This window comes from Mirounga leonina, unplaced genomic scaffold (assembly GCF_011800145.1).
Source record: "Mirounga leonina isolate KUSES-001 unplaced genomic scaffold, KU_Mleo_1.0 Mir_168, whole genome shotgun sequence".
NCBI classification, from domain to species: Eukaryota; Metazoa; Chordata; class Mammalia; order Carnivora; family Phocidae; genus Mirounga; species Mirounga leonina.
The window spans coordinates 57,644,343-57,669,673 of NW_023270426.1; the positions used below are offsets into that span (position 1 = coordinate 57,644,343).

A 25,331-nucleotide genomic window follows, 5' to 3' on the forward strand; every position below is an offset into this window, starting at 1 on the left:
GAGGAAAGACTGGTCTATATAGACGGAACAGGCTCATCTGTAGGTGTCAAAATTAATGAAAAGACATCAGTACTATTTAAATATACCTCCAGGACTGTAGGGAATTACAAGCAAAAGAAATGATCCTAGAGGTGTTAGGGAAAAACAAAACAAAACAAAACAAAACAAAACAGTTCCTATCCTAGAATAAGAATTGAACTTGTCTTAGACAACTTATAACAAACAAAATAGCATCTCAATAAATAGAAGAAAATAGAGCAACATCTATAGTTCTAAGGGAAAACAAGATTGAGACTCAAGAATTTCAACCAAAACCAAATTTGTCATTTATGTTTGAAAGCAGCAGAAATAAGTCTCAGGTATGGAAGGCCTTAGAACATGCGCCATTCATCTATCCTTAAATAAACTGTGAAGACCTATTTCGGGTAAATGAGAAACAAAGCAAATAGAAAACTCAATGATGCATTACAAATTAATTAGTTATAAACAATTTAGACAATGAAATGTAGAATTAAATTAATAAAATGATTTTTTTGAATGATTTCAAAACAAGAGGCAAAGATCACTTTAAAACGACACAGTATAAAAATATTTAACGCTAATCTGGATGTTGGATGCAGGGGGTACTAATTCTTTTGTACTACATATTTTGTTTTATTTTATTTGGTACATTAGTCATTAAAGAAACATGGATTTATTTATGTAATATGATGGTAATCTTTAGTAGAATGATAAAAACAGATATTACCAACATCACTAGGATAAGTAGTTAAATTTCAGTTTTCTTACAGCAAAACTAGAAATCAGTAGAATTATCAAAGAAGCATAAAACAAAAATGACACATTTTAAAATGCATGAAGATGTCAGCTATGACAATAACTATCAGTGGGTTAAAATTTTCAAATAAAATACATAAATATTGGGGCACCTGGCTGGCTCAGCGTTAAGCATCTGCCTTTCGCTCAGGTCATGATACCAGGGTTCTGAGATCGAGTCCCACATCGGGCTCCCTGCTCAGCGGGAAGCCTGCTTCTCCCTCTCCCACTCCCTCTGCTTGTGTTCCCTCTCTCACTGTGTCTCTCTCTGTCAAATAAATAAATAAAATCTTTTAAAAAATACATAAATATTCTCAGACTATGTCAAAATACAAAGTCACTTATGTGTTCTTTACAAAAAGACACATTGTCAAACAAAATAAGAATATTTTAAAGTATGATAAACAATTTCAAAGTAAAAAAAAAATAAATAAAAGGATAAAGGAGAAAAGCACATGTATATTATTGATGATGGTTAGAGTAGAACCCAAGGCAAGGAAAGAGCACTAAACAGGACAAAGATGATGATTATTTTATTTTTATAAAGGTAACTTTAAAACAGAGATAAGTGATTATGTATATAACATATCAAAATATATAAAACAAAATTATAAAAGTAATAGACATTAACAATTCTATTAGTATTTGATATGTTAAGTTGGTAAAACATTAGTAAGTTTATATAGTATCCCAACAGCATAATTTTTAAGGCCTAATTGTTAGATATAAATATTTTTAACTTGGTACCCCATGAATAGAGGATAAATTATCTTTCAAGAATCTAGAGCACTCTGGGGACACCTGGGTGGCCCACTCGGCTAAGCGTCTGCCTTTGGCTCAGGTCACAATGCCAGGGTCCTGGCATTGAGTCCTGCATTGGGCTTCTTGCTCAGCAGGGAGCCTGATTCTCCCTCTGCCTGCCACTGCCCCTGCTTGTGCTCTCTCTCTCTCTCTCAAATGAATAAATAAAATCTTAAAAAAAAAAAAAAGAATCTAGAGTACTCTGTACAAATTGATCATAAATTAGACCACAGAGAAAACACTGACAATTTTAAAAAGTAAAAATTATATAGATCTTATTCTTTTATTATAAAGCAATAAAATATAAAATTAATATTCAAATACTTGAATATATAACATATTATAATTATTGGATTAAAAGAATATCAAAAATATAATTATAAAACATTTTAAAATAAATATAAACATGCTGTTCTTTAAATTTTTCAATAGGTTTGAAGATTTTCTTTCTTTTTTTTTTTTTTAGGTTTGAAGATTTTCATAGTAAAGTTTGGAAAACTACATACAATGTGAGAACAACATAAGTTTGAGTACTCTCTCATTCCATCTTCTTTGCTTTGAATGTGTAAAGGGAAGACTTTTGTGGAAGACTTTGGCATTTGCCATGATGAGAACTACTTTCATGGTGAATACCACCTGGAAGGAATTACGTGTTTTGAAATAGTTTGGAAGACCACTCCTATTGGAGCCTTGAAGATTTTTTTCTTTTAACTAATTTATGCTCACAAGGTATATGACCTTCACAAGCATGTGGGCATTCAAACCACTTACATATGTTAATACAGTCACCACAATAGAGTTATTCAGGTGCTTATTTGAACTCTGGTAGTATAATCCTCTTGTATGAGAGTGTGCTTTTGTGAGTTAGAAGTCAACATGAAAAAGGCTCATATACATGATACTCTATGTGGAAAACCCAAAAAACTCTACCCCAAAATTGCTAGAATTCATACAGGAATTCAGCAAAGTGGCAGGATATAAAATCAAGGCACAGAAATCAGTTGCATTTCTATACACTAGCAATGAGACAAAAGAAAGAGAAATTAAGGAGTCAATCCCATTTACAATTGCACCAAAAACCATAAGATGCCTAGGAATAAACCTAACCAGAGAGGCAAAGGATCTGTACTCAGAAAACTATAGAATGCTCATGAAAGAAAACGAGGAAGGTGCAAAGAAATGGAAAAACTTTCCATGCTCATGGATTGGAAGAACAAATATTGCTAAAATGTCTATGCTACCTAGAGCAATCTATACATTCAATGCAATCCCTATCAAAATACCATCAACTTTTTTCACAGACCTGGAACAAATAATCCTAAAATTTGTATGGAACCAGAAAAGACCCTGAATAGTCAGAGGAATGTTGAAAAAGAAAACCAAAGCTGGTGGCATCATAATGCTGGACTTCAAGCACTATTACAAAGCTGTCATCATCAAGACAGTATGGTACTGGCACAAAAACAGACACATAGATCAATGAACAGAACAGAGAACCCAGAAATAGACCCTCAACTCTATGGTCAACTAATCTTCAACCAGCAGGAAAGAATATCCAATGGAAAAAAAGACAGTCTCTTCAACACATGGTGTTGGGAAAATTGGACAGCCACATGCAGAAGAATGAAACTGGACCATTTTCTTACACCATACACAAAAATAGACAAAATGGATGAAAGACCTAAATATGAGACAGGAATCCATCAAAATCCTAGAGGAAAACACAGGCAGCAACCTCTGTGACCTTAGCCACAGCAACTACTTGCTAGACATGTCTCCAAAGGCAAGGGAAACAAAAACAAAATGAACTATTTGAGACTCCATCAAAATAAAAAGCTTTTGCATAGCAAAGGAAACAGTTGACCAAACCAAAAGACAACTGACAAAATGGGAGAAGATATTTGCAAATGTCTTATCAGATAAAGGGCTAGTATCCAAAATCTATAAAGAACTTACCAAACTCAACACCCAAAAACAAATAATCTAATCAAGACTTGTGGAGAAGATATGAACAGACATTTCTCAAAAAAGACATACAAATGGCCAACAGACACATGAAGAAATGCTCAACATCACTTGGCATCAGGGAAATTCAAATCAAAACCACAATGAGATACCACCTCACATCAGTCATAATAGCTAAAATTAACAAGTCAGGAAAAAACAGATGTTGGCAAGGATGTGGAGAAAGGGGAACCCTCTTACACTGTTGGTGGGAATGCAAGCTGGTGCAGCCACTCTGGAAAACAGTATGGAGGTTCCTCAAAAAGTTGAAAATAGAGCTACCCTACGACCCAGCAATTGCACTACTGGATATTTACCCCAAAGATACAAATGTAGTGATCCGAAGGGGCACCTGCACCCCAATGTTTATAGCAGCAATGTCCACAATAGTCAAACTGTGGAAAGAGCCAAGATGTCCATCGACAGATGAATGGATAAAGAAGATGTGGTATATATACACAATGAAATATTATTCAACCATTAAAAAAAAAAAAGAAATCTTGCCATTTGCAATGACATGGATGGAACTAGAGGGTACTATGCTAAATGAAATAAGTCAGTCAGAGAGAGACAATTATCATATGATTTTATTCATATGTGGAATTTAAGAAACAAAACTGAGGATCATAGAGGAAGGGAGGGAAAAATAAAACAAGATGAAATCAGAGAGGGAGACAAACCATAAGAAACTCCTAACCATAGGAAACAAACTGAGGGTTGCTGGAGGGGAGGGGATGGGAGAATGGGGAAACTGGGTGATGGACATTAAGGAGGGCACATGATGTAATGAGCACTGGGTATTACATAAGACTGATGAATCACTGAACTCTACCTCTGAAACTAACACACTATATGTTAATAGAACTTAAAATAAAAAAATAAAAACCCAAAAATAATAAAAAATAAAAATAAAAGGCTCATGCATTACTTTAGGTTGTACATTATTTGTCACTCAGCACATCATGGCAGACTACCCTGTAATGGAGGAGTGGAATTAAGTGGGAAGAAAAATACCAGAGTTTTGCTTTTTGATAGAATTAAAACTTTAAACCTTTAGAAATTCTACTTGGAAGAACATGTACCCTTTTGTGAGAATACAGGATTTAAATGCTATATTCAGAAGATCAGAACAACTTGACTTTTATTTTTATTTTTTTGACTTTTTAATTTTTAGATGTGAGAATAACTAATAAAACTACATCAGAATTTTAAGAGATGAGCACTGTCTCAATTCAAAACAGCACATTGTTACCACTAGTGATTCAGATAAACAGTTTTCAGTCGGATTTCCAGTCTCATACCCGTTCCTTGAGTTGGTCAGTGTTAAAATGCAATTCCCAAATATTTGGTAATTTCTGCCTTTTTCTCAAATGTCTGTAGCAGTTACCACTTTATTGTTTTGTTTTTCCTTCCTATTTCAACCAAACAACTCATTATGCAATTATAACATTTTTAAATAGTAATAAGGGAGAGTTCAAGAATATCTTTTGAGAGTCCAGAAATATGACCATCTTAAATCTTGTAACCAAAAATTATTTTTCAAAGAGTATATGATTTTAAAGATCTAATTTACAAGGCTCACTCAGAATTTACTAGGCTTTCACTAATAAAATCAAGATAATGAAAGGTAATCATAGACATGTTAAATTTCTCACTTTACAGTTTTTTTTGTCTGTGTCATTTATCTAATTTCTAGATAAATGTCTAAATTCAATGGTTGAGAGTATAGACCTAATGAACCATATCCTTAGAAGTGTTTTCCATCTGGTGAAGTTCAATAAGCTGTTGAAGTATTACTGTTTCTAGGAATTAACATTTTTTACCCAAACAATTAAAGTAACTTGAGGGGCACCTGGGTTAGGTGTCCAACTCTTGATTTCAGCTCAGGTCATGATCTCAGGGTTGTGAGATCAAGCCCCATGTTGGGCTCGCACTGAGCATGGAGCCTGCTTAAGATTCTCTCTCTCCCTCTCTCTTTGCCCCTACCCCTGCTCATACTTGCTCACTCTCTCTCTCAATAAATAAATAAAATATTTAAAGTTACTTGAGAATAGGACAGTTAAATATAAGTGTGTCTACCAGATTCATCTCCCAAGATAAGAAAGAATAAAACTTGTTATGTCAATTATATCTTAATAATAATTTTTTAAAAATTAAAAAATAGCTTCTTTATTAAATGCACTTTATCAATCTTCACAGATTGGAAAAAGAGAAAGTGTACTTTGGAAAAGCTGACATTATTTTACTGCCCACCTTATTTATCTTTATGTTGTAGGATTTAAAGAGATAAAATACTGCAAATAAAATAACATTCAAACAAAATATTTGCCACATTCTCAAGTTAAACATATCCCCTTCCCTTTCTCCATCATCTCCTTTTACTTTTACAGTGTAGCCTCTAAAAGTCACTCTGTGTTATGTATTCATAGTAGTATACCTTAGGATGGATGCTCTGATTTCAGCTTCAGAAAAAAAAAAACAAAAAGAAAAAAAAAATCAAGCAATAGAATTTTGATAATAGAACACATTTCCTTAAATTTTATTCCAATCTTATTTAGATTTAACACAATTTTACAAAGTATTTACACCTCACAAAAATATGTTTATATATGTTCGAGGTGAAAGTGGCAAAGTTTGAAACATAAGAAAAATGAAAGGCATTCTGAGTCTGAAAGACTATCTCACATTAGGACATTTGATTAAAGCTAAAATGTCTGTTATATCTTGATCAGAGGTAACTTTTCTTTACAATTACCCAGAATTACCAACATTACACATAAAAACTTCACTATGCTCTCTGTTTTATTGCCTTAGTCACTAAATTGGGGTTGTTAAGGAAAAAAAAAAAAAAAAGCCCATTCATTTGCTTCAAACACCACTGCCTTCTCTTTCGTGAGTTAACGAAGAATTACCAACGGTATGCTGCCTGTAGATAGGTGATTAAGAACTGCTTAGTTTTTGCTAATTGCTAATTGTATTTTATTCCTGTGTACTTTGCACTGGTCACTAAATACTATATGTAAGCTAAATCTTTACCATATATCCTTAGGAAAGTGAGAAAGAAAAGAGCCCCAGTTGCCCCATAAAATAGATAAAATAGACTCATACCAAGACATACCATTGCAAAATTTTGGTATACTGGAAATGGTGTTCTAGAAAGAAAATAACAGTTTACATAACAGAATCAAAAGTCAAAATTGTTGCATACTTCTCACTGGAATAGAGGAATTCAAGGTTATTTGTGGTTCACCTTCAAAATTCTGAAGAAAAATTACTTCCAACCTAAAATTCTATACCAAGAAAAAGTTTAATCAAGATTTAGGGTAGGATAAATAAACTCTAGCCAGGCAAGGTTTAAGAAATATATTTTCCATGTTCCTTTGCTCAAGAAGCTACTGAAAGCTGAATTTAAAATGAGGGAATAATTCAAGAAAGAACTGACAAACCAAAAATAGTAGTTCCAACCCAACAGAGAGATAAAGTTAATAACCATGATGCTCATGAAGAGAGATCACAGGACAAAAAAAATGCAGGCATAGTGGATAATTCAACTATAGTGGAACATGGCAGAGGCTCTGTAAGAAACTCCATTAGGATGATGAAATGATGGAATATCTGATACACTTGAGCATTTTGAGAGATTTAGATAAACTGTGAAAAGTTTGGATGGAATTGTTGATAAATACATGGAAAGTTAAGCAAGTAAGAAAATACAGTTATTAGTTCTAAACAAATAGATTTAAGCAGCAAAAGAAGAATAATCATGATTTCCTTCCCTGGTTCAACTGGGTTCAATTATATTTATATAGCTACTCCAGCTCTCTATTAGTTATTGTTTCCATGGTGTATCTGTTTTCTATTATTTTACTTTCAACATATTGGTATCTTTGTGAGGGTGTCTCTTTATATAGCATATGAGTAAATTTTTTTGAACTATTCCACTGATCTTTGTCTTTTGATCAGAATATTTAATACATTTACAGTTAATGTAATTACTGATAAGGTAGGATTTCTCTATTACTTTGATATTTGTTTTTTATGTCTTCTTTCTTCCTTTATTCTTCCACTACTAGCTTTATTTTGTATCTTAAATAGATCTTTTTGGTATACCATTTTATTCATTTGTCATTTATTTATTATTCTTTTTGAGTTATTTTATTAGTGGTTGCCCTCAAGATTCCAATAAACAACTTAATCTAATTTGAATTAATACCAATTTAATTTTTTTAAGTTTCTCCATGCTCTTTTTTATTACTAAGTTTTAAATTTTAACTCCAGTACAGTTAACATACAATGTTATATTGATTTCAAGTATACAAAATGTTGATTCAACAATTCTAAATATTATTCAGTGTTCATCATGATTAAGTGTACTTTTAATCCCCATCATCTATTTCACACATCTCCCTACCCATCTTCCCTCTGGTAACCCTCAGTTTTTTCTCTATACTTAAAAATCTGTTTCTTGATTTGTCTCTCCCTTTTTCCATTTCTTTTGCTTGTTTCTTAAGTTTCACATATGAGTGATATATATTTGTCTTTCTCTGACTGACTTATTTCACTTAGTATTATACCCTCTAGATCCATCCATATTGTTGCAAATGCAAAAATTACCTTCTTCTTTATGGTTGAATAATATTCCATTGTATGTGTATATATATATATATACCACATCTTTATCTATTCATTATTTGATAGATACTTGGGCTGCTTCCATAGTTTCGCTATTTTAAATAATTTTGCAATGAACATAGGGGTGCATATATCCTTTTAAATTAGTGTTTTTGTATTTTGGGGGTAAGTACCCAGTAATGTGAGGGTAGCTCTCTTTTTAACTCCATACTGTTTTCCACAGTGGCTGCACCAGTTTGCATTCCTACCAACAGTGCACCAGGGTTCCTATTTCTCCATATCCTCGCCAAAACTTGTTTTTTCTTGTGGTTTTGATGTTAGCCATTCTGACAGGTGTGAGGTGATATCTCACTGTGGTTTTGATTTGCATTTTCCTGATGATGGTTGATGTTGAGCATCTTTTCATGTGTCTGTTGGCCATCTGGATGTCTTCTTTGGAGAAATGTCTGTTAATGTCTTCTGCTCATTTTTTAATTGGATTATTTGTTTTTTGGGTATTGAGTTGTATAAATTCTTTATAAATTTTGGATACTAACCCTTTATTGGATATGTCATTTGCAAATATCTTCTCCCATTCAGTAGGTTGTCTTTTAGTTCTATTGATTGTTTCCTTTGCTGTGCAGAAGCTTTTTATTTTATGAAGTCCCAATAGTTTATTTTTGCTTTTATTTTTCTTGCTTCAGGAGACATACCTAGAAAAATGCTGCTATGGCTGATGTCAGACATATTACTGCCTGTGCTCTCTTCTAGGATTTTTACGGTTTCAGATCTCACATTTAGGTCTTTAATCCTTTTTTGAGTTTATTTTTGTATTGGTGAAATAAAGTGGTCCAGTTTCATTCTTTTGCATGTAACTATCCAGTTTTCCCCACAGCATTTCTTGAAGACACTGTCATTTTCCCCTCATATATTCATTCCTCCTTTAATTGACCATATAACTGTGGGTTTATTTCCGGGTTTTCTATTCTGTTCCATTGATCTATGTGTCTAGTTTTATGCCAGTACCATACTGTTTTGATTACTACAGCTTTATAAGATAACTTGAAGTCTAGAACTGTAAAACATCCAGTATTGTTATTTTTTTTCAGGATTGCTTTGACTATTTGGGGTCTTTTGTGGTTCCATAAAATTTTTAGGATTGTTTGTTCTAGTTCTGTGAAAAATGGTGTTGGTATTTTGATAGGGAGTGCATTAAATCTGTAGACTGCTTTGGGTAGTATAGACATTTTAACAGTATTTTTTCCTCTAAACCATGAGCATGGAATGTCTTTCCATTTCTTTGTGTCATCTTGAATAGCAATTTAATTTCAATAGTACACAAAAACTTTGCTCCAATATAACTCTGTTCCCTCCTCCCTTCTTTGTGCTTTTATTGTTATATAAATTACATTTTATACATTTTAATCTCATAACACAGTTTTATAATTATTGCTTTTGTAGTTGCCTATTAAGTCAGAAGAAAAGGGTTACAGACAAAAACATATATATTTATGTAGTTACCTTTATAAGTCTCTATTTTTGTGTGTGAACTTGAGTTATTCTCTAGTGTCCCTTCATTTCAGCCTGAAATACTCTTTTTATTATTTCTTGTAGTTTAGGCCTTCTATTCACAGATACTTCTAGGTTTTGTTTATCTGGGAATGTCTTAGTTTCACCTTCATTTTTGAAGGATGGTATTGCTGCATACAAAATTCTTAAATGACAGTCTTTTTCTTTCAGCACTTTAAATATGTAATCCCTTCTGGCTTCTATAGTTTCCTGTGAGAAATCAGATATCCTATTGAAGATCCCCTGAAATGATGAGTTATGTTTTTCCTTTCTGAATTCAAGATTCTCTTTTTGTCTTTGTCTTTTGACAATTTGACTATGTTATATCTAAGTGTGCATAAATTTGGGTTTATCCTCCTTGGAGTTTGTTGAGCTTCTCAGATGTAAAAATTAATTCTTTTCATCAAATTGAAGATGTTTCAGGGCGCCTGGGTGGCTCAGTTGGTTAAGCATCTGACTTCAGCTTAGGTCATGATCTCAGGTTCCTAGGATCAAGCTCCACATCTGACTCCCCACTCAGCGGGGAGTCTGCTTCCCTCACTTTCTGCATGTCCCCCCACCCCCCACCCCCTGCTCCTCCTTTCTCTGCCTTTCCCTCAAATAAATAAAATCTTTTTTTTTTATTTAATGAAGATATTTCTGGTCATTCCTTCTTCAAATATTCCCTCTACCTCTTTATCTTCCTCCTCTTCTTCTGAAACTCCCATTATACATATGTTAGATGCTTGATGGTGTCCCATAGGTCTCTTAGACTCTATTAATTTTTCTTCCTTCTTTTTTCTTATTCCTTAGACTAAATAATCTCAACTGATTTATCTATAAGTTCATTGATTCTTTCTTATGCAAATTCAATCTGCTGTTGAGCCCCTCTAGTGAATTTTTCATTCCATCTATTATATTTCTCAACTCCAAAATCTCTATTTGGATCTTTTTATAATTTCTCTCCCTTTGTTGATAGTCTTTATTTGACAAGACATCATTCTCAGATTTTCTTTTAATTATTTAGGCATGATTTCCTTTGGTTTTTTAAACATATGCATAATAGATGATTTAAAGTCTTTGTCTAGTAGTTCAACATCGGGGTTTTTTCTTTTTTTTTTTTTTAAGATTTTATTTGTATTTATTTTTGAGAGAGAGAGAGAGAGCATTAGCAGGGAGAGGAACAGAGGGAGAAGAAGACTCCCCACTGAGTAGGGAGCCCAGTGCAGGACTCGATCCCAGGACCCTGGGATCATAACCTGAGCCAAAGGCAGAATGCTTAACTGACTGAGCCACCCAGGTGCCCAACATCTGGACTTTTTCAAGGAATATTTCTATTAACTGTTTTCCCCCTGCTGTATATATAGACATACTTTCTGGTTTTTGTTTTGTTTTGTTTTGGGGGTTTTTGTTTCGTTTTGTTTTTTTGCATGCCTCATAATTTTAATTGAAACGTGGACATTTTAAAAGATATAATGTGGCAATTCTGGAAGTCAGGTACCTACCCAATCAATGGCTTACTATGATTGCTGAATTTTGTTTTGTTGCTCTTTTTTGTTGTTTTTAGTGACTTTTCTGGACTAATTCTGTGAAGTCTGTATGCCCTGTTATGTTTTTCTACTTTTATCTTTCCTTGGTTGTCTTTGTAGTCAGCTAATGTTTGGACACAGATTTTTTTAAATGTCTTCCACCTTTTGCCTAAATCTCTAGGTATATATTGGGACTCTGACAGTTACCATCCTGCCTTAGCCTTCACTTCCTGATTGCACAGAGCCTCTTGGTTAGACAGAGATGAGAAATAAGGGTGTTCTTAGGTTTTTTTTTTCTGGACATGCACATAGTCCTGCACAGGCATGGCCCTCTAGATTCCCAGAGATATGTTGGAGCTTTTCACATTCCCCTGTTAACATCCCATTTCCCAGATATTCTTTTAAAGTCTTTTGGCCATCATTTTGTTTACCCTAGCTGGTATTCCTGCCTCAAGTGGCTTCAAGGTTAAACAGTTTCCTGTGATTGTTTTTGATAAACACTCTTAGAATAGGGCTTTTCCCACTGAATAACTTGTAAGTCTAGTCAAATAATGATGAGTCCTATGAAAAAGGATTTTCTAGCAAATTCCAGACATGTCAAAAAATGACAATTCTTTGGGGATGGAACATTTTAAGGGGCTTCAAACCTGGTCAGCCCCTTTCCATGTCTGCTAGGATGCTGGTTTTCAAGGCTACTGTGGAGATGATGAGAAAAGGATGGGAATAGGGCAAGTTAAAATGCTCACTGTTCTTATCAAGTTTCAGCAGTGTTTCTTGAAACACTCCTTGGATTCCTTCAAATTAATTTTCGAAGTTCTGAAAAAGTTGATTTTGACAATTTTTGCCTGTGTTCTCATTGCTTTTATGGAGGAGTGAATTTTCAGAGGTCCTTAACTCCACCATTCTGGAAGTCCCACTCCCCAAAAGCGTTTAAATGATAAGGTAAACACTGATTGTTGTTTTAACCAAAATTATATTGTATTGGCAGGATGGGGGGGAGGGGGATAAATGTTTGAAGGGTGCTTTAATGTGATACAAACAGGGGTAGAGAGAAAACTCAATCTTTATCTTCTTCAGTGGGAAGTTAAGAGAAAATGCCCCAAACTAAAAAATCCAGAAGCTGGCATTTCAATAACATCATTTAGAGACAACGCAAGTAAATACTAAATTGACCAGCTTAAGTCTTTTTCTCCCTGGCTGCTTGAAGCTCAGCCCCCGTCATGAATGACACAGTAACTATCTGGGCCAGGAAGTTCATGACTAACCAACTACTTCAGCAGAAGTAGTAAAACATCACTGATGTTCATTACACCAGAACGGCTACAATACCTAAGACAGAAATTCAGGAAAAACTTGCTAAAATGTACAAGACCAAGCCAGATGTCATCTTTGTATTTGGAGTCAGAACCTATTTTGGTGGTGGCAAGACAACTGGCTTTGGCATGATTTATGATTCCTTGGATTATGAAAAAAAAAAAAAAGAAAAGAAAAGAAAAAAGAACCCAAACATAGACTTGCAAGGCATGGCCTGTATGAGAAGAAAAAGATCAAAAGAGCAAAAGAGGGTGCCTGGGTGGCTCAGTCATTAAGCGTCTGCCTTCAGCTCAGGTCATGATCCCAGGGTCCTGGGTTCGAGCCCTGCATTGGGCTTCTTGCTCAGTGGGAAGCTTGCTTCACCCTCTCCCACTTTCCCTGCTTGTGTTCCCTCTCTCGCTGTGTTTCTCTAGGTCAAATAAATAAATAAAATCTTAAAAAAAAAAAAGGAAACACAAGAACAGAATGAAGAAAGTAGAGGGACTGCAAAAGCCAATGCTGATGCTGGCAAAAGTGAGCTGGAGATTGGACAACAGAAGGAGTAAAGATTCTGCAGTGACCTTATCTGTGGTGATTGTGCAGTTTTTTCATGAGAGGATTAATAAACCAAGAACTTTTAATAAATAAATAAATATGTGTACACATACATATCTAAATTAATTAATCAGCTTAAAAAGGTAAAATGGTAGCATTTTGTGAGAGGCAACAGAGAGGCTAGGATGCAGGTATGAGATAGATCACCAGCAGTCTGGTTGATGCTGGTGATGATGCTTTAGTTAGATCATCTGACACCAACTGCATTCTTATAGGCCACAGAGAGAAGATTTTGATGATGACGGAGAAGTTCCTGTTGAGCTCCATGGCAAGAATCATGTCATTGTGCCATTCTGCCTACTCCACTTCTAAGAATTGGGGCCAGTGTTCAGTCCTGGTTCCTTTTGTTGCACACAGGAGCAACCTCAAAGTTCCTTGCCTCATGCCTTGAGGGAAGGAGCCTCTAACCTCTTTCCCCTAGACTCATCTCTGTCACCAATGAAGTGCAAAAATCCACTGGATCTACTCAGCACCCACCTACCCTCAGAAGCTTACAGCTTGGTAGGGCTTGCAAAGTACAGTTTGCTGGTAGGCAAGTGCCATTAGCATAGAACTACTCACTGGCTGACTGTGCACTGTGGCTTAAATCTTGAATGTTACCACAGCATGCCTAGGTTCTGGCTTCTCCAGCAGCTGCTTGATGGCACAATCTGGAAATGCTGAGGAGTTGATATTCAGTGGAGTCAACTGCTGCACTTACCACGAAGCCAAGATCAGCTAGCTAATGAACACACTGTTATTTGTTCCCCATGTTTCTTTCCTTTCCTTTACTTCATTTTTCCCTCACTCTTAGATTTCTGGGATCACACCAAAATATATATATATACACAGAACATAAGTTTTTCCCTTGAACCCTATTATCTATGGATCCCAAGCAAGAGATTATAGTTTTTCTTAACATACCTATAGAGCTATATTTCTTTTTGACTAGGTGCATACATGATGTTCATTAAAATGGAATCTTAAAGAAAGAAAAAATGGGAGAAAAAAGATACTAGAGAATGTGCTGCATCTATATGAGAAAGTGAACCAAGAAAGGAGATATTGCATCCAAAAAACATGGAATTCATCAAAAGAGAAGTCCTAGAATGGGAACTAAGGTATGGATCCAGAGTAGAGCAAGAAAACAGAGGTTAATAGGAGGGAGGTCAGGACAATGACTTTCTAAACTGTGTACATTTATTACTTTGATTACATATAAAATTAATTAAAATGTATAGATAGCTTCCAGAGGTGTCATTTCTGAGCTATGTGGTACATTCCTCGAACGGGGCGGCAGCACATAAAAGTACAAGACAAGTAGCCAACAGAGAGCCATAGGGAGCAGGGCAGGGTCTTTACACAAGGAGAAGCAGAGCAGCATGTAGGATGTCAATGTGAGATGGAGCAAAACCATCACCAGGTTCAGGATTAACTACGGATTGGAGATGCATGTACAGATTAGAAATTGATGGGTGGTATCTCGGGGCTCAGACAGTGAAAACTGAGATCGACTTAAGCTGCCACAAAGCACTGAGATGGATCAGACAGGTTCCCAGGCAAATGGTTTGAATACTAGAAAGTCAGGGATCTAATTAAGATTAATAATGGATCAAGAATTTAGGCAAGCAATCAAACAGCAGGAATAGAACACCTTTCAGAAAAACAAACAAAACAAAATTTGGCATTCTAAAGACATTTTGACTCAGGTCAGGGACCATTTCTGAACATAAGAACCAGCTGCCTTTATTATCTACCTTGAAGCTTTCAGCTGGAGTCCTTGAGGGTAGGTTAGATCTCTAGACTGGAGTGGGGAATGAGGAAGCAGCATTTCTTGTGTAATATAAATCATATCTTAGTGATATATGTCATAAACTTTCAATAAAATGGCACAGTTAACATTTTATGTGTTTGATAAATTGAAGCTGGTATTCCTTCCATCTCCAGAAGTGTATGTCACTATTTTGAGCCAGAAGGGATAAAAAACCCCATTTTCTTCTGGGATATTTTTCTAGAACTGATGGCCTCTACAACAATAATCAAAATTGCTTTCCCACATAGTTTTATAAGGTATACAGTGGAGGGTGGCAAACCTGGTCTGATCTAAATCACCCCTTCTGGGTGTGAATGTTATTCCTACGCAGCAGTAGAGAAATAATCTCCACTGTGACTTCTCTCCTCTCACTCCAATTCATTCATCCATGGAAATGACTGGTCAGAAATGGGCTCTCAGACCAGTTGTCCATCTTCACAGGGAAAAAAAAAAAGGTTATTAATTTAACTAAATAATTAAGAATTTAAACCTTAATTACACCTCTAGAATGTTCTAGAACTCTACCAGGGACCAGGGCTACAAGATAAACAGGGCACAGTGACTGCCCTCAAGAAGCTCACATTCTAGTGAAGAATGGAGGCAAGAATACAACCCTTTTCCCCACTGTGATTAGTGCTGATTAGGACAAGGGCATAATGTTATGGAATCCCTCTTGGGAGTACCTAACCTAATCTTGGGAATAGGAAAGCTTTTTGGAGTAAAGACTTTATTCAAAAGGGTATTGCAATCAGGGGAAGGTGACTGTTGCAATAGGGAGAATACATAGACTATAAGATCTGATAGGTCATGCAAAACAAAAAAAATTTTTTTTTATAGGGAGGGAGAGAAAAGCTAGAGGGAATCAGGTATGGGGGAGTGCGATGAGTAGGTATCATCAGATAATTATCAGGGCAGGTCTTTTCTTGCAGTCTGCTGATCATCTGGAGAGGCTGTTAAGGAGGGCTGTTCTGCCCCCAAAGCCCAAGGGTGGGGCAAAGTTCAGGAACCTAGAAGGAGAAGCCTGACTAAAGTTTGTCAAGTGAAGCATTTTGTCCAGATTGGCCAGCAGGGACAAACAGTTCACCCAATCATTTAAGAGGAAAAGAATGGGAATGGGAGGGTCTGTGTCTGGCCTTGTCATAGGTAAACAAGCAGGGCATCAATAAGTCCTATTTAAGAAGAAGACTCTCTTTGCAGTAAGCCTTTTCCTGGAGCACAAAAGAATTGGAATTGAGGGATTTATTAATCATAGCTTTTTCTAGTAGCATAGGGCTCAGGTAAAGTTCGATATTATCAATATCTACACTGATACTATTAAGCAAAGCAAGGGGGCATTTGAGATGCAGGAAACAGCTATGAGGCAGGATAAACATGGTATATTCAAGGGATATGAGGAATTGGAGCAGTTGGCCTTGGAAGTAGGAGACTGAAGTCTACTGCAGCACTTCAGAAAGAAATGTTCACTTGAATTAAGGAGTGGTGGTCAAGTACCAGATAAATGTTGGCCTGTGAGATGGAGTAAAGCTGTTGTAAAGGGAAATCTAGTCAGCATGAGCTATAAAACTACCAAAGATTTACTAAGGAAGATGTGTACCTCAGTTGAGAAAGCAATTAAAGGAGTAATCAGATCAAGAGGGTGGACACTCTGGTGGATCTAAGATAAGGTATCAGATCCTTATATACAGAAGGCCAAGAGGCAGAACTACATAAAACAGACCTACTTTCTGGGCAATGGTTTTTTGGATATGATTCCTAAAGCACAGGCAACAAAATAAAAAATAGACAAATGGTTAAAAGCCTCTGTACAGCAAAGGAAACAGTCAACAGAGTGAAAAGGCAAACTACTGAATATGGAAAAATACTTGTAAACCATACATCTGATAAGGTGTTAAAATCCAAAATATATCAGGGACTCATACAATTCAAGAGCAAAAAAACTAATAACCCATTTAAAAAGTGGACAAAAAAAGTGAATAGACATTTCTGAAAAGACACACAAATGGTCAACAGGTATATGGAAGACTGTTCAACATTACTAATCATCAGGGAAGTGTAAAAACCACAATGAGCTATCACCTCATATCCATTAGAATGGGTACTATCAAAAAGACAAAAGAACGAATGCTGGCAAGGATGTGAAGAAAAAGGAATCCTGTTCACTGTTGGTAGGAATGAAAATTAGTCCTGACATTATGGAAAACAGTATGGAGATTCCTCAAAAAATTAAAAATAGAACTACCATATGATCAAGCAATCCTACTTCTAGGCATAGATCCAAAGGAAATAAAATCAGTAGCCAGAAGAGATATTATCTGCACTGTCATGTTCATTGTAGCATTATTCACAGTAGCCATGATAGCCAATGTGGATAGCCATTTATCCACAGGTGAATGGATAAAGAAAATGTGGTCTATACATACTATGGAATATTATTCAGCCTTAAAAAAAATGAAATCTGGTCATTTGTGACAACATGAATGAACCTGGAGGATACTGTGTTGGGGGAAATAAAACACAGAAAGACAAATACTGTATGTAGAATCTAAAAAAGTTGAAGTTATGGAAGCAGACAGTAGAATGGTAATTGTGAGTGAGGGGTAGGGGAAATTGGGGAGATGTTAGCCAAAGGGTACTAAGTTTCAGTTATACAGGATGAATAAGTTTGGGAGATCTAACATACACCATAATGACTATAGTTAATAATTACTATATTGTCACTTGAAATTTGCTGAGATCTTAAATGTTCTCACCACTCACATAAAAACAACAAACTGAATTGATGGATATGTTAATTAGCTTGATTGTGCTAATCATTTTCACAAAGTATACATACACTAAAACATCATGTTGTACACTATACATATACATAATTTTTATGTGTCAGTTATACCTCAGTAAAGCTGGAAAATAAATTTTTAAAAAATGTTAAAGACCTACTTTAAGCTAATTAGATGACTATGAACCCACTGTAATATGAGGTACTTCACCACCATGTTCACATTTTCAGTATCAGTAGCTTTGAATTAAGCAATACATTCATTGTTAGTCACATTTCAGGATTTAGCTAAGTTAATGTATCCAGTACTATCCCAGAGCTTTAAGTACATCACTTGTGCTAGAGGCCCATGACTCAAAGGTATATTCCCATTCCCATCCCCAGACATGGTTGCCAGAGCAATTTCCCTAAACACCATACCCAAGAAATGAAACTCCAACTTCCTAGAAGTTCCACAAAATCAAGCCCACTTTCCTTCCAGACAACAAGTAAAATGAATTATTTGCCAAAATCTGCTTAACATAGTCATTGTCAACAAACATTAATATTAAGTCAGTAGAGTTTCTTGGGGTATGGGCTTTTTTGTTTTGTTTTATACTGTTTGTACTGATGAAATTAATTGGGAAACTATCACTTCTCTTATCATTGGATAGTTTTTGCATATGCTATAGTCTATAATATTAATCTTTTTAAGTAGACCTTCTCTCTTCCAGTCATCTATCCAGCAATTACTGAGTGACTGTGATGTGCCAGGAAATGTGCTGTGTTCCAGGACTACCAAAATGAGTGAGACAAGGCTCTAGACTCAAGGATTTTATGGTAATGAAAAGGATAAGCATCCATGTAGTTACAACATATTGTATATGTATCACATACTAATTTACAATCTATGATGTGAGCTCTTTCATTCCCTGAAATCTCATTCAGCCCCCGGCTTGTTTTTGTATGGCTGGGGAGTTAAGAATGTTCTTTACGTTTTTAAAGGGAAAGAAAGAAAGAGAGAGAGAGAGAGAAAGAAGAAAGAAAGAAAGAAAAGAAAGAAAGAAAGAAAAAAAGAAAGAAAGAAAGAAAGGAGGGAGGGAAGAAGGAAGGAAGGAAGGAAAGAAGGAAGGAAGGAGGGAAAGAAGGAAGGAAGGAAGAACAGATTCCTTATATGCCTGCAAAGGCTAAAATATTTATTATCTGACTGTTAACAGAAAAGGTGTGCTGACCTCTGCTCTAGACCAATGAGTCTTAAATGAAAGTTTTCCTCAAAATTATTTGTGAACTTTATCAGTTGTTTTAAATACACATGGTGGATGGGATCCTGGCATTGGTATTTTTACTTAGAATCAGGTGATTCTCATGTGTACTGTGGTTGAGAAGCTTTGCTCTATGCACTTCGCCTAAGACGTTTTCCAGAACAGTGACCTGGGTTTATAGAGACTCTTAGTAAGGACTTTTTTCATTAACATGGCTTACCATATATACCACAGAAAACCTTTTACCTTATTTCACATGCCTTAGTGCAATAGTCCCCTACCTTTTATATAATAGCATTTTAAATTAACACTGTTCTTTGAAAGGCAGAAAACACATTCACATCTATTATATAATTTGATCTTAATTATGGCCTAGAATTACTACTTTACAGATAAAAAAACTAAGGTTTAGAGAAGTCAAGTGCTCAAGGTCATATAGGGCTTCTGATTCCTACTTTATTGTTCTTTCTCAACATTGTCTCCTACTTACTTTTCTGATTCTCCATTGAAATAGACTACACAGTCTATTCTTACTACCCAGTAGCAAAATTTCATTACATTCCATAAATCTGTTAGCTAAAGAACGTAATTCCTGTTTAACTTGAGAGGCTGTATGTCTTAAGGCAGACTTGTGTTACAATAATTCCTCTAATTTGCAAGCACTTTTTCACATATATTATGTACTTGAAATAAACTAGAAGCTAACTCCTACTCGGGTATAAATGGAGAAAAAAGTATCTCTCTAGAGCATTATTCAACATAAAGCTCATGAAATAATTTGCAGAGGCACAAGGTTCATCCTGCCTAAGCAAATTAAACAATTTTGTTAACCCTGATGTCTTTTGTTAGAAGTGAAATTTATGATAACTGTATTGGCTCTGCACTACATAGCACCCAGAAGTCTTTGTTTGCTCTCAGCTAGAGCTATTTATACCCCAGGACATTGATATTCTTCTACTTAATCAAAAAATATTCCAACCAAAAATAAATAAAAACGCCACATTCTTTTGAATATGCAAAGCAAAAACAAAGGTAAAATAATCAAAGAATTATTTACAAACATTTTGGACATATTATTTTTTTTTTAAGATTTTATTTATTTATTTGACAGAGAGAGACACGAGAAGGGAACACAAGCAGGGGGAGTGGGAGAGGGAGAAGCAGGCTTTCTGCTGAGCAGGGAGCCCGATGTGGGGCTTGATCCCAGGACCCTGGGATCATGACCTGAGCTGAAGGCAGGCACTTAACGACTGAGCCACCCAGGCATCCCATTTTGGACATATTCTTACTTTATTCTTTCCACAAGTCTTTATTTTTGACCAATCATTATATTCAGAAAATGTCAGAAGATAATAACTTAAACACATCCCTTATTAGATTGTGTGTTTGTCAGTTTCATTGATAATACGGATGTTAGAAATGACAGAGTAACACATTTTAACCCGGTATTGGCATAACTTGGGAGGATATTTAATGCTGCTATACAGGAAGCATCAGGATATCCATGTTGCTGTCCAAGGTGGGAAAGGGAGAGAGGGAGGGCTCAGTTAGGAATAAACTTAGAAATTCATGCCAAAGTGGAGAGTGGAAAATAGAATTCTATAACATCCACTGTATGCAGAACACAAAGGTCGAAGGATTCTGAGTACACTTAAAAAAAACCAAAAAACAAAAAAACACCAGACTTCATTTTTAGAGCAGTTTTCTGTTTCTAGAAAATTGTGCAAAATTATACTTCTCCTCTCCCTTTACTGTTTCCTCTAACATTGACACCTTGCAATGGTGTGGTACATCTGTCTCAACTGTTAAACCTATATAGATAGATTACTGAGTATAGTTTTTAGAGACAACAAGTTTAAGTCATGTAAATCAAAAGAAAAGCTATTTGAGGCTAGTAAGTAATTAATAATGGGCCTTTTGAAAAGAATATTGGAGGAAGTAAAGTCTTATAAAGAGTTTGCTAATTCAAAGGAAAGAGAATAAGATTGGTTTTCCTAGGGGCTTCTAAAAAAAGAAGGTTCTTTACTTTTTTCTGTGGTAGCTTCCAAGCTAGCCTTCTCTTTCTACAGTCATTTTGCTGCCACAAGAGAAACTACTTTAGGATGAAGATGACAATGTAGAAGACAGAGAAGAGAGAGCAACAAAATAAAACAAACAACCCTTGTTTTGATATCCTTGAGTCACTGAATCAAACCAGTCCTGAAGCCCACTCTATCTATATTACTTCACAATCGGGTGAGTCAGTAAATCCTCTTTACTAATGAAGCTAGTTTCAGTTGGATTTTCATTGCTTGCAACATGAAGAATTATAATGATGTGATATTTATACTTAAGATAACCACAGAGTTGTGTTGTTTCTCTTCAGTGTTCCCATCAAACACTGTTATGGATGGATATCCAGATCAAGTGGGTGTTTACCTGACTGCTACAATCAAGATGCTGCAAACTGGTGGTAAACTAGGTAAACTGCAACTCATGAGCCAAAATTTCTTCCCTAATCCTTTTTCATTTCTGCCTGGGAGTAGTTGCCCTTATATATGGTTGTTAACTGCACTGGGAAAGATCACTGTGCCTGAAGAAACATTAGGAGTATGTCAAGATACAAAGATATTTTGAACACTTTTTACCCCAATTAACCTCACAAAAGGCATGAAAGAAGAGAGCTCACTGCCTAAATAATTTGGTATGAAAAGTAGAGGTGGGCACACACAGTGTGATATTCTTTTTTGTAAAGTTAAAAACAAAATAAAAACAGTTTTAACTAGTATTTATAAATGCATTAAAACATACAAAGGAAAGCAAAGGAACTATGAAATAGGAGGTAGAAGGATAGCTATCTCAATTTAGAGAAGGGTTGGTAGAGAACCACAATGTTAATTACAGGTTTTTCGTCATGGTCCTAATTTCTGTGTTGAGCAGGTCTTTGCAAATGCTTATTACATTACTGAAAAAACAAAACATGAATTAAACAATGAAGTTTTGAAAAACTACAAGGTAAATTTGTATAAAATATATTAATATTTTTGTTTCCCTCCTGGAATTAAACAATTTCAGAAAGTAAGCTCAATAGGGACGCCTGGGTGGCTCAGTTGGTTAAGTGTCTGCCTTCAGCTCAGGTCGTGATCCCAGAGTCCTGCACCCGGCTCCTTGCTCAGCGGGGAGTCTGCTTCTCCCTCTCCTGCCATGCTTGTGTGCACGCTCTCTCTGACAAATAAATAAAGTCTTAAAAAAAAAGAAATTAAGCTCAATAAAAAGGCCTAAGTAGGAGACCTGTTTCGAAAAACTTTTCAAATGACTTAAGGACCTTTCTTTGGTCTGCCTATTTGCTGAAGTTTGAATGGGACGGTAATGACAAATAAAGTTAGGTTAGTCAAATCAAATCTCCTGCTTTCTTCCCTGCTATCTTGTTCCCCAGGATGCCTAGGAATAGATTTTTAGTGACTGTATTAGTGTGCTCAGGTTGCCTAACAAAAGACTATAGACTGAGTGGTTTAAACAACAGAAATATATTTTCTCACAGTTCTGGAGGCTGAGAAGTCCAAGTACAAGGTACCAGCATGTTTGGTTTCTGGTGAAGGCTTTATTTCTGCCTTGCAGACAGCCACCTTCTTGATGTGTCCTCACATAGAGGAGAGCGAGAGCTCTCTGGCATCCTCCTCTTAAAGGGCACCAGTCCCATCCGATCAGGGCCTCTACTCTCTGACCTCATTTAACCTTAATTACTTCCATAACGGACCTATCTACAAATACAGTCACATTTGGGGTTAGGGTTTTAACATATAAGTGTTGGTGGGACATAAGCATTTAGTCTGTAACAGTGACTAATTCCCTGAAATTCTTTTTTTTTTCTTGACAAAACTACTTGTCTAGTTATCTTAGTCCTTTAAATTATAATTATAAATAGCTTTTTCATATTTTCATACACAAAGTCAGAAAACATTTTGAGAACAGCAGATTAATCAAAATGAAGAATATGCTTGGGTCCCTCTGCCAATCTGGCCACCCTGGAGCTGGTGCATAGTTGGTGTCGGTGGGCAGAACACTCTGCCCTTAGGGACGGCATCTAAGAGGCAAAGAGCCAAAAAAGCAACAGGATTTACAAAAAAGCTGTAGCCACAAACCAAACTCTCCTTATCCACACTTCTAAATATATTATTGATTATGAAATACCCTTTTCAGCCACATCTGCATGTGAGGATAGTAATCAATGCCAATAATATTTTTCTTCTAATGTAACAAATAATTATATATGTATATTTTTATATATGCACAAACATATACACTTAATTTGTTTCAGAAATCATCTTTTCTCTTCAACTGATCATTCCTTTTCTGGCACGAAAATACCCAAACCCTTTTATATGGTACATAGGGCCAAACAAGTGTTCCACATTTGGGGTGGTAAAAACCCAATTTTTAGAGTTGTAATAAAAGCTCAGGCATGAATATTCGTAAAGTAACTTCATGCATTGTAGGCAAGCAAATGGCAAACTTGGGACTTATCTTTTGACACCAAACTATGAAAATTACTCTATTTCATTTGTGAAATAGCTACTGTTCCTCTAAAGCTAACTTTTAATTTACTTATCAATGGTGAAGCCATTTTTCTATTCTGAATTAAGAATAAAGTTGTTGAACAAAAAGTGGATTCTTGCTGAGAAACGTAGGATGTACAAGAAAAACCTGCAGTGTGTTATGACTTGGTTAACAACTAAACACTAACACAGTTTCAACAATAACTCTCATTACAGGACTTTATTTCTTTTGAAATACATACGAGAGGTATGGATATTTTCCTCTTCATTTATCATTTGAGTTAGTTATTTTATTTAAAAAAATATTTACAGTTCAGATACATTTGAATCCCTTAAAATTGGTATTTGAGAATGACAATAAAAATTTAATTAAGTTAAATGTAGTCTATTTTCTCATGCGGAGCCTGCAGGTTTCAAAGTCTTAGCATGAATACAAGAACTTCAAATTGAGAGAACCATTCTAGATATGTACTAAAGAAAACTGGAAGTCCTTTTCAGTGTATCTAGATAACAGATGTGAACAAGAGACTCAGACCTGCTGTGCATGAATGGGGAAAGCGGCTTGTGCAGGGTGCACGAACAGGATCACCGAAGGTCTTATGGGTCAGAAATGGAATTTTAAAATCACTCCACTGCTTCACAAGGACCTGTGTAAAGAATAAAGTCAGTCCCGTGTGCTCTGAGGCTAGGGAGTGAGTTAACAACCTGGTGGCAACTGCCTTCAAAAGGTGTGCAGAAGTGCTCCCGTTCTCTAATGTATTCCAAGACTGGGGCACGGCATCCCCACCTACTGATCCTCAATTCTGATGAAAATACAACCAGAGGACTTGGCTGACCAGGAAACTGGTTTCCTTGGGTGGCCCCTGAGGTTAGAGTGGAAGGTTAAAGAAGCTCTAAGTCTAGACACCAATAAATAATGACCTGGGCCTCACAAGTCAGCATTTTTGCAAACTGCAGCAGGCTGTCTTTGGTTCCACAAGCCAGCTGCAACTCCAGGCATCCTTAGTTTATGGAAATTGTAATAACCTCACCGCTAACGGATTTTTTTGAAATGTTGAAATGGAAAAGCATGATGATGCTTAAGGAGGTCAACTCTTTGTTTAACTATGGGGGAATCTCTTTTGTGCCTGACTGGTAAATTAATAATTAGAAATGTTATACACAAAAAGTGATTTAGAGAGGTTCTCCTTCACTAATAGGATTTACGTCCTACAGATGTTCAAATGCTTTGCTTAGGTCACACTGTAACAGTTGGTGCTTCCATGGGGGTCCAGTAGAAATATTTGAAATTTTTCAGTGATTAACAAATCAAAGCCATTAAAGATTTTGGTTGTTTTTGTGTATTTCTTGCTTTCCAGTATTAAATGGAAGGAATAAGATCCCTTTTAACTTGGTGGAAAGACCGAAATGATCTGATATGGATTGACTAACTAAGGACAAAGTTTTTAGATACATCCAAATATGCTGAAAATAAGATTAAGGAGAAGAATTTAAATTTCTTAAAAGGAGGAAAAAATTTCTATTTGCCGGGTAGTGATTATAAAATTATCCTCACAGCAAAAATTTCAGGAAATGTAACATCTCATAAGAGTAACCGTTAGTTACTGGTAAAATGAATGGCATAATCTAGTTGCTGGCAAAGGAGGCTCAAGCAGTTGATATTTTCATGGGAAACTACTCATTTCTGGATTACAATTGAGTTTGGAGAGACCTTTGAAAAAGCAAAGTGCTTTCAACCATGCCTTGGTGTGTTATTTTGATTAAAAAAGT

General features: G+C 35.6%; 1 long non-coding RNA gene across 1 annotated transcript in view; it reads left to right on the top strand.

Annotated features, from left to right (window-relative positions):
- The window catches only part of LOC118016978, a 66,450-nt gene extending 45,299 nt beyond the window's left edge, over window positions 1-21,151 (top strand). The window contains exons 8-9 of the long non-coding RNA XR_004680997.1: window positions 18,499-18,604; window positions 21,096-21,151. This is a non-coding gene — a long non-coding RNA (uncharacterized LOC118016978). The remainder of the gene's footprint in view (window positions 1-18,498; window positions 18,605-21,095) is intronic.
- Window positions 21,152-25,331: the final 4,180 nt, after the last annotated feature.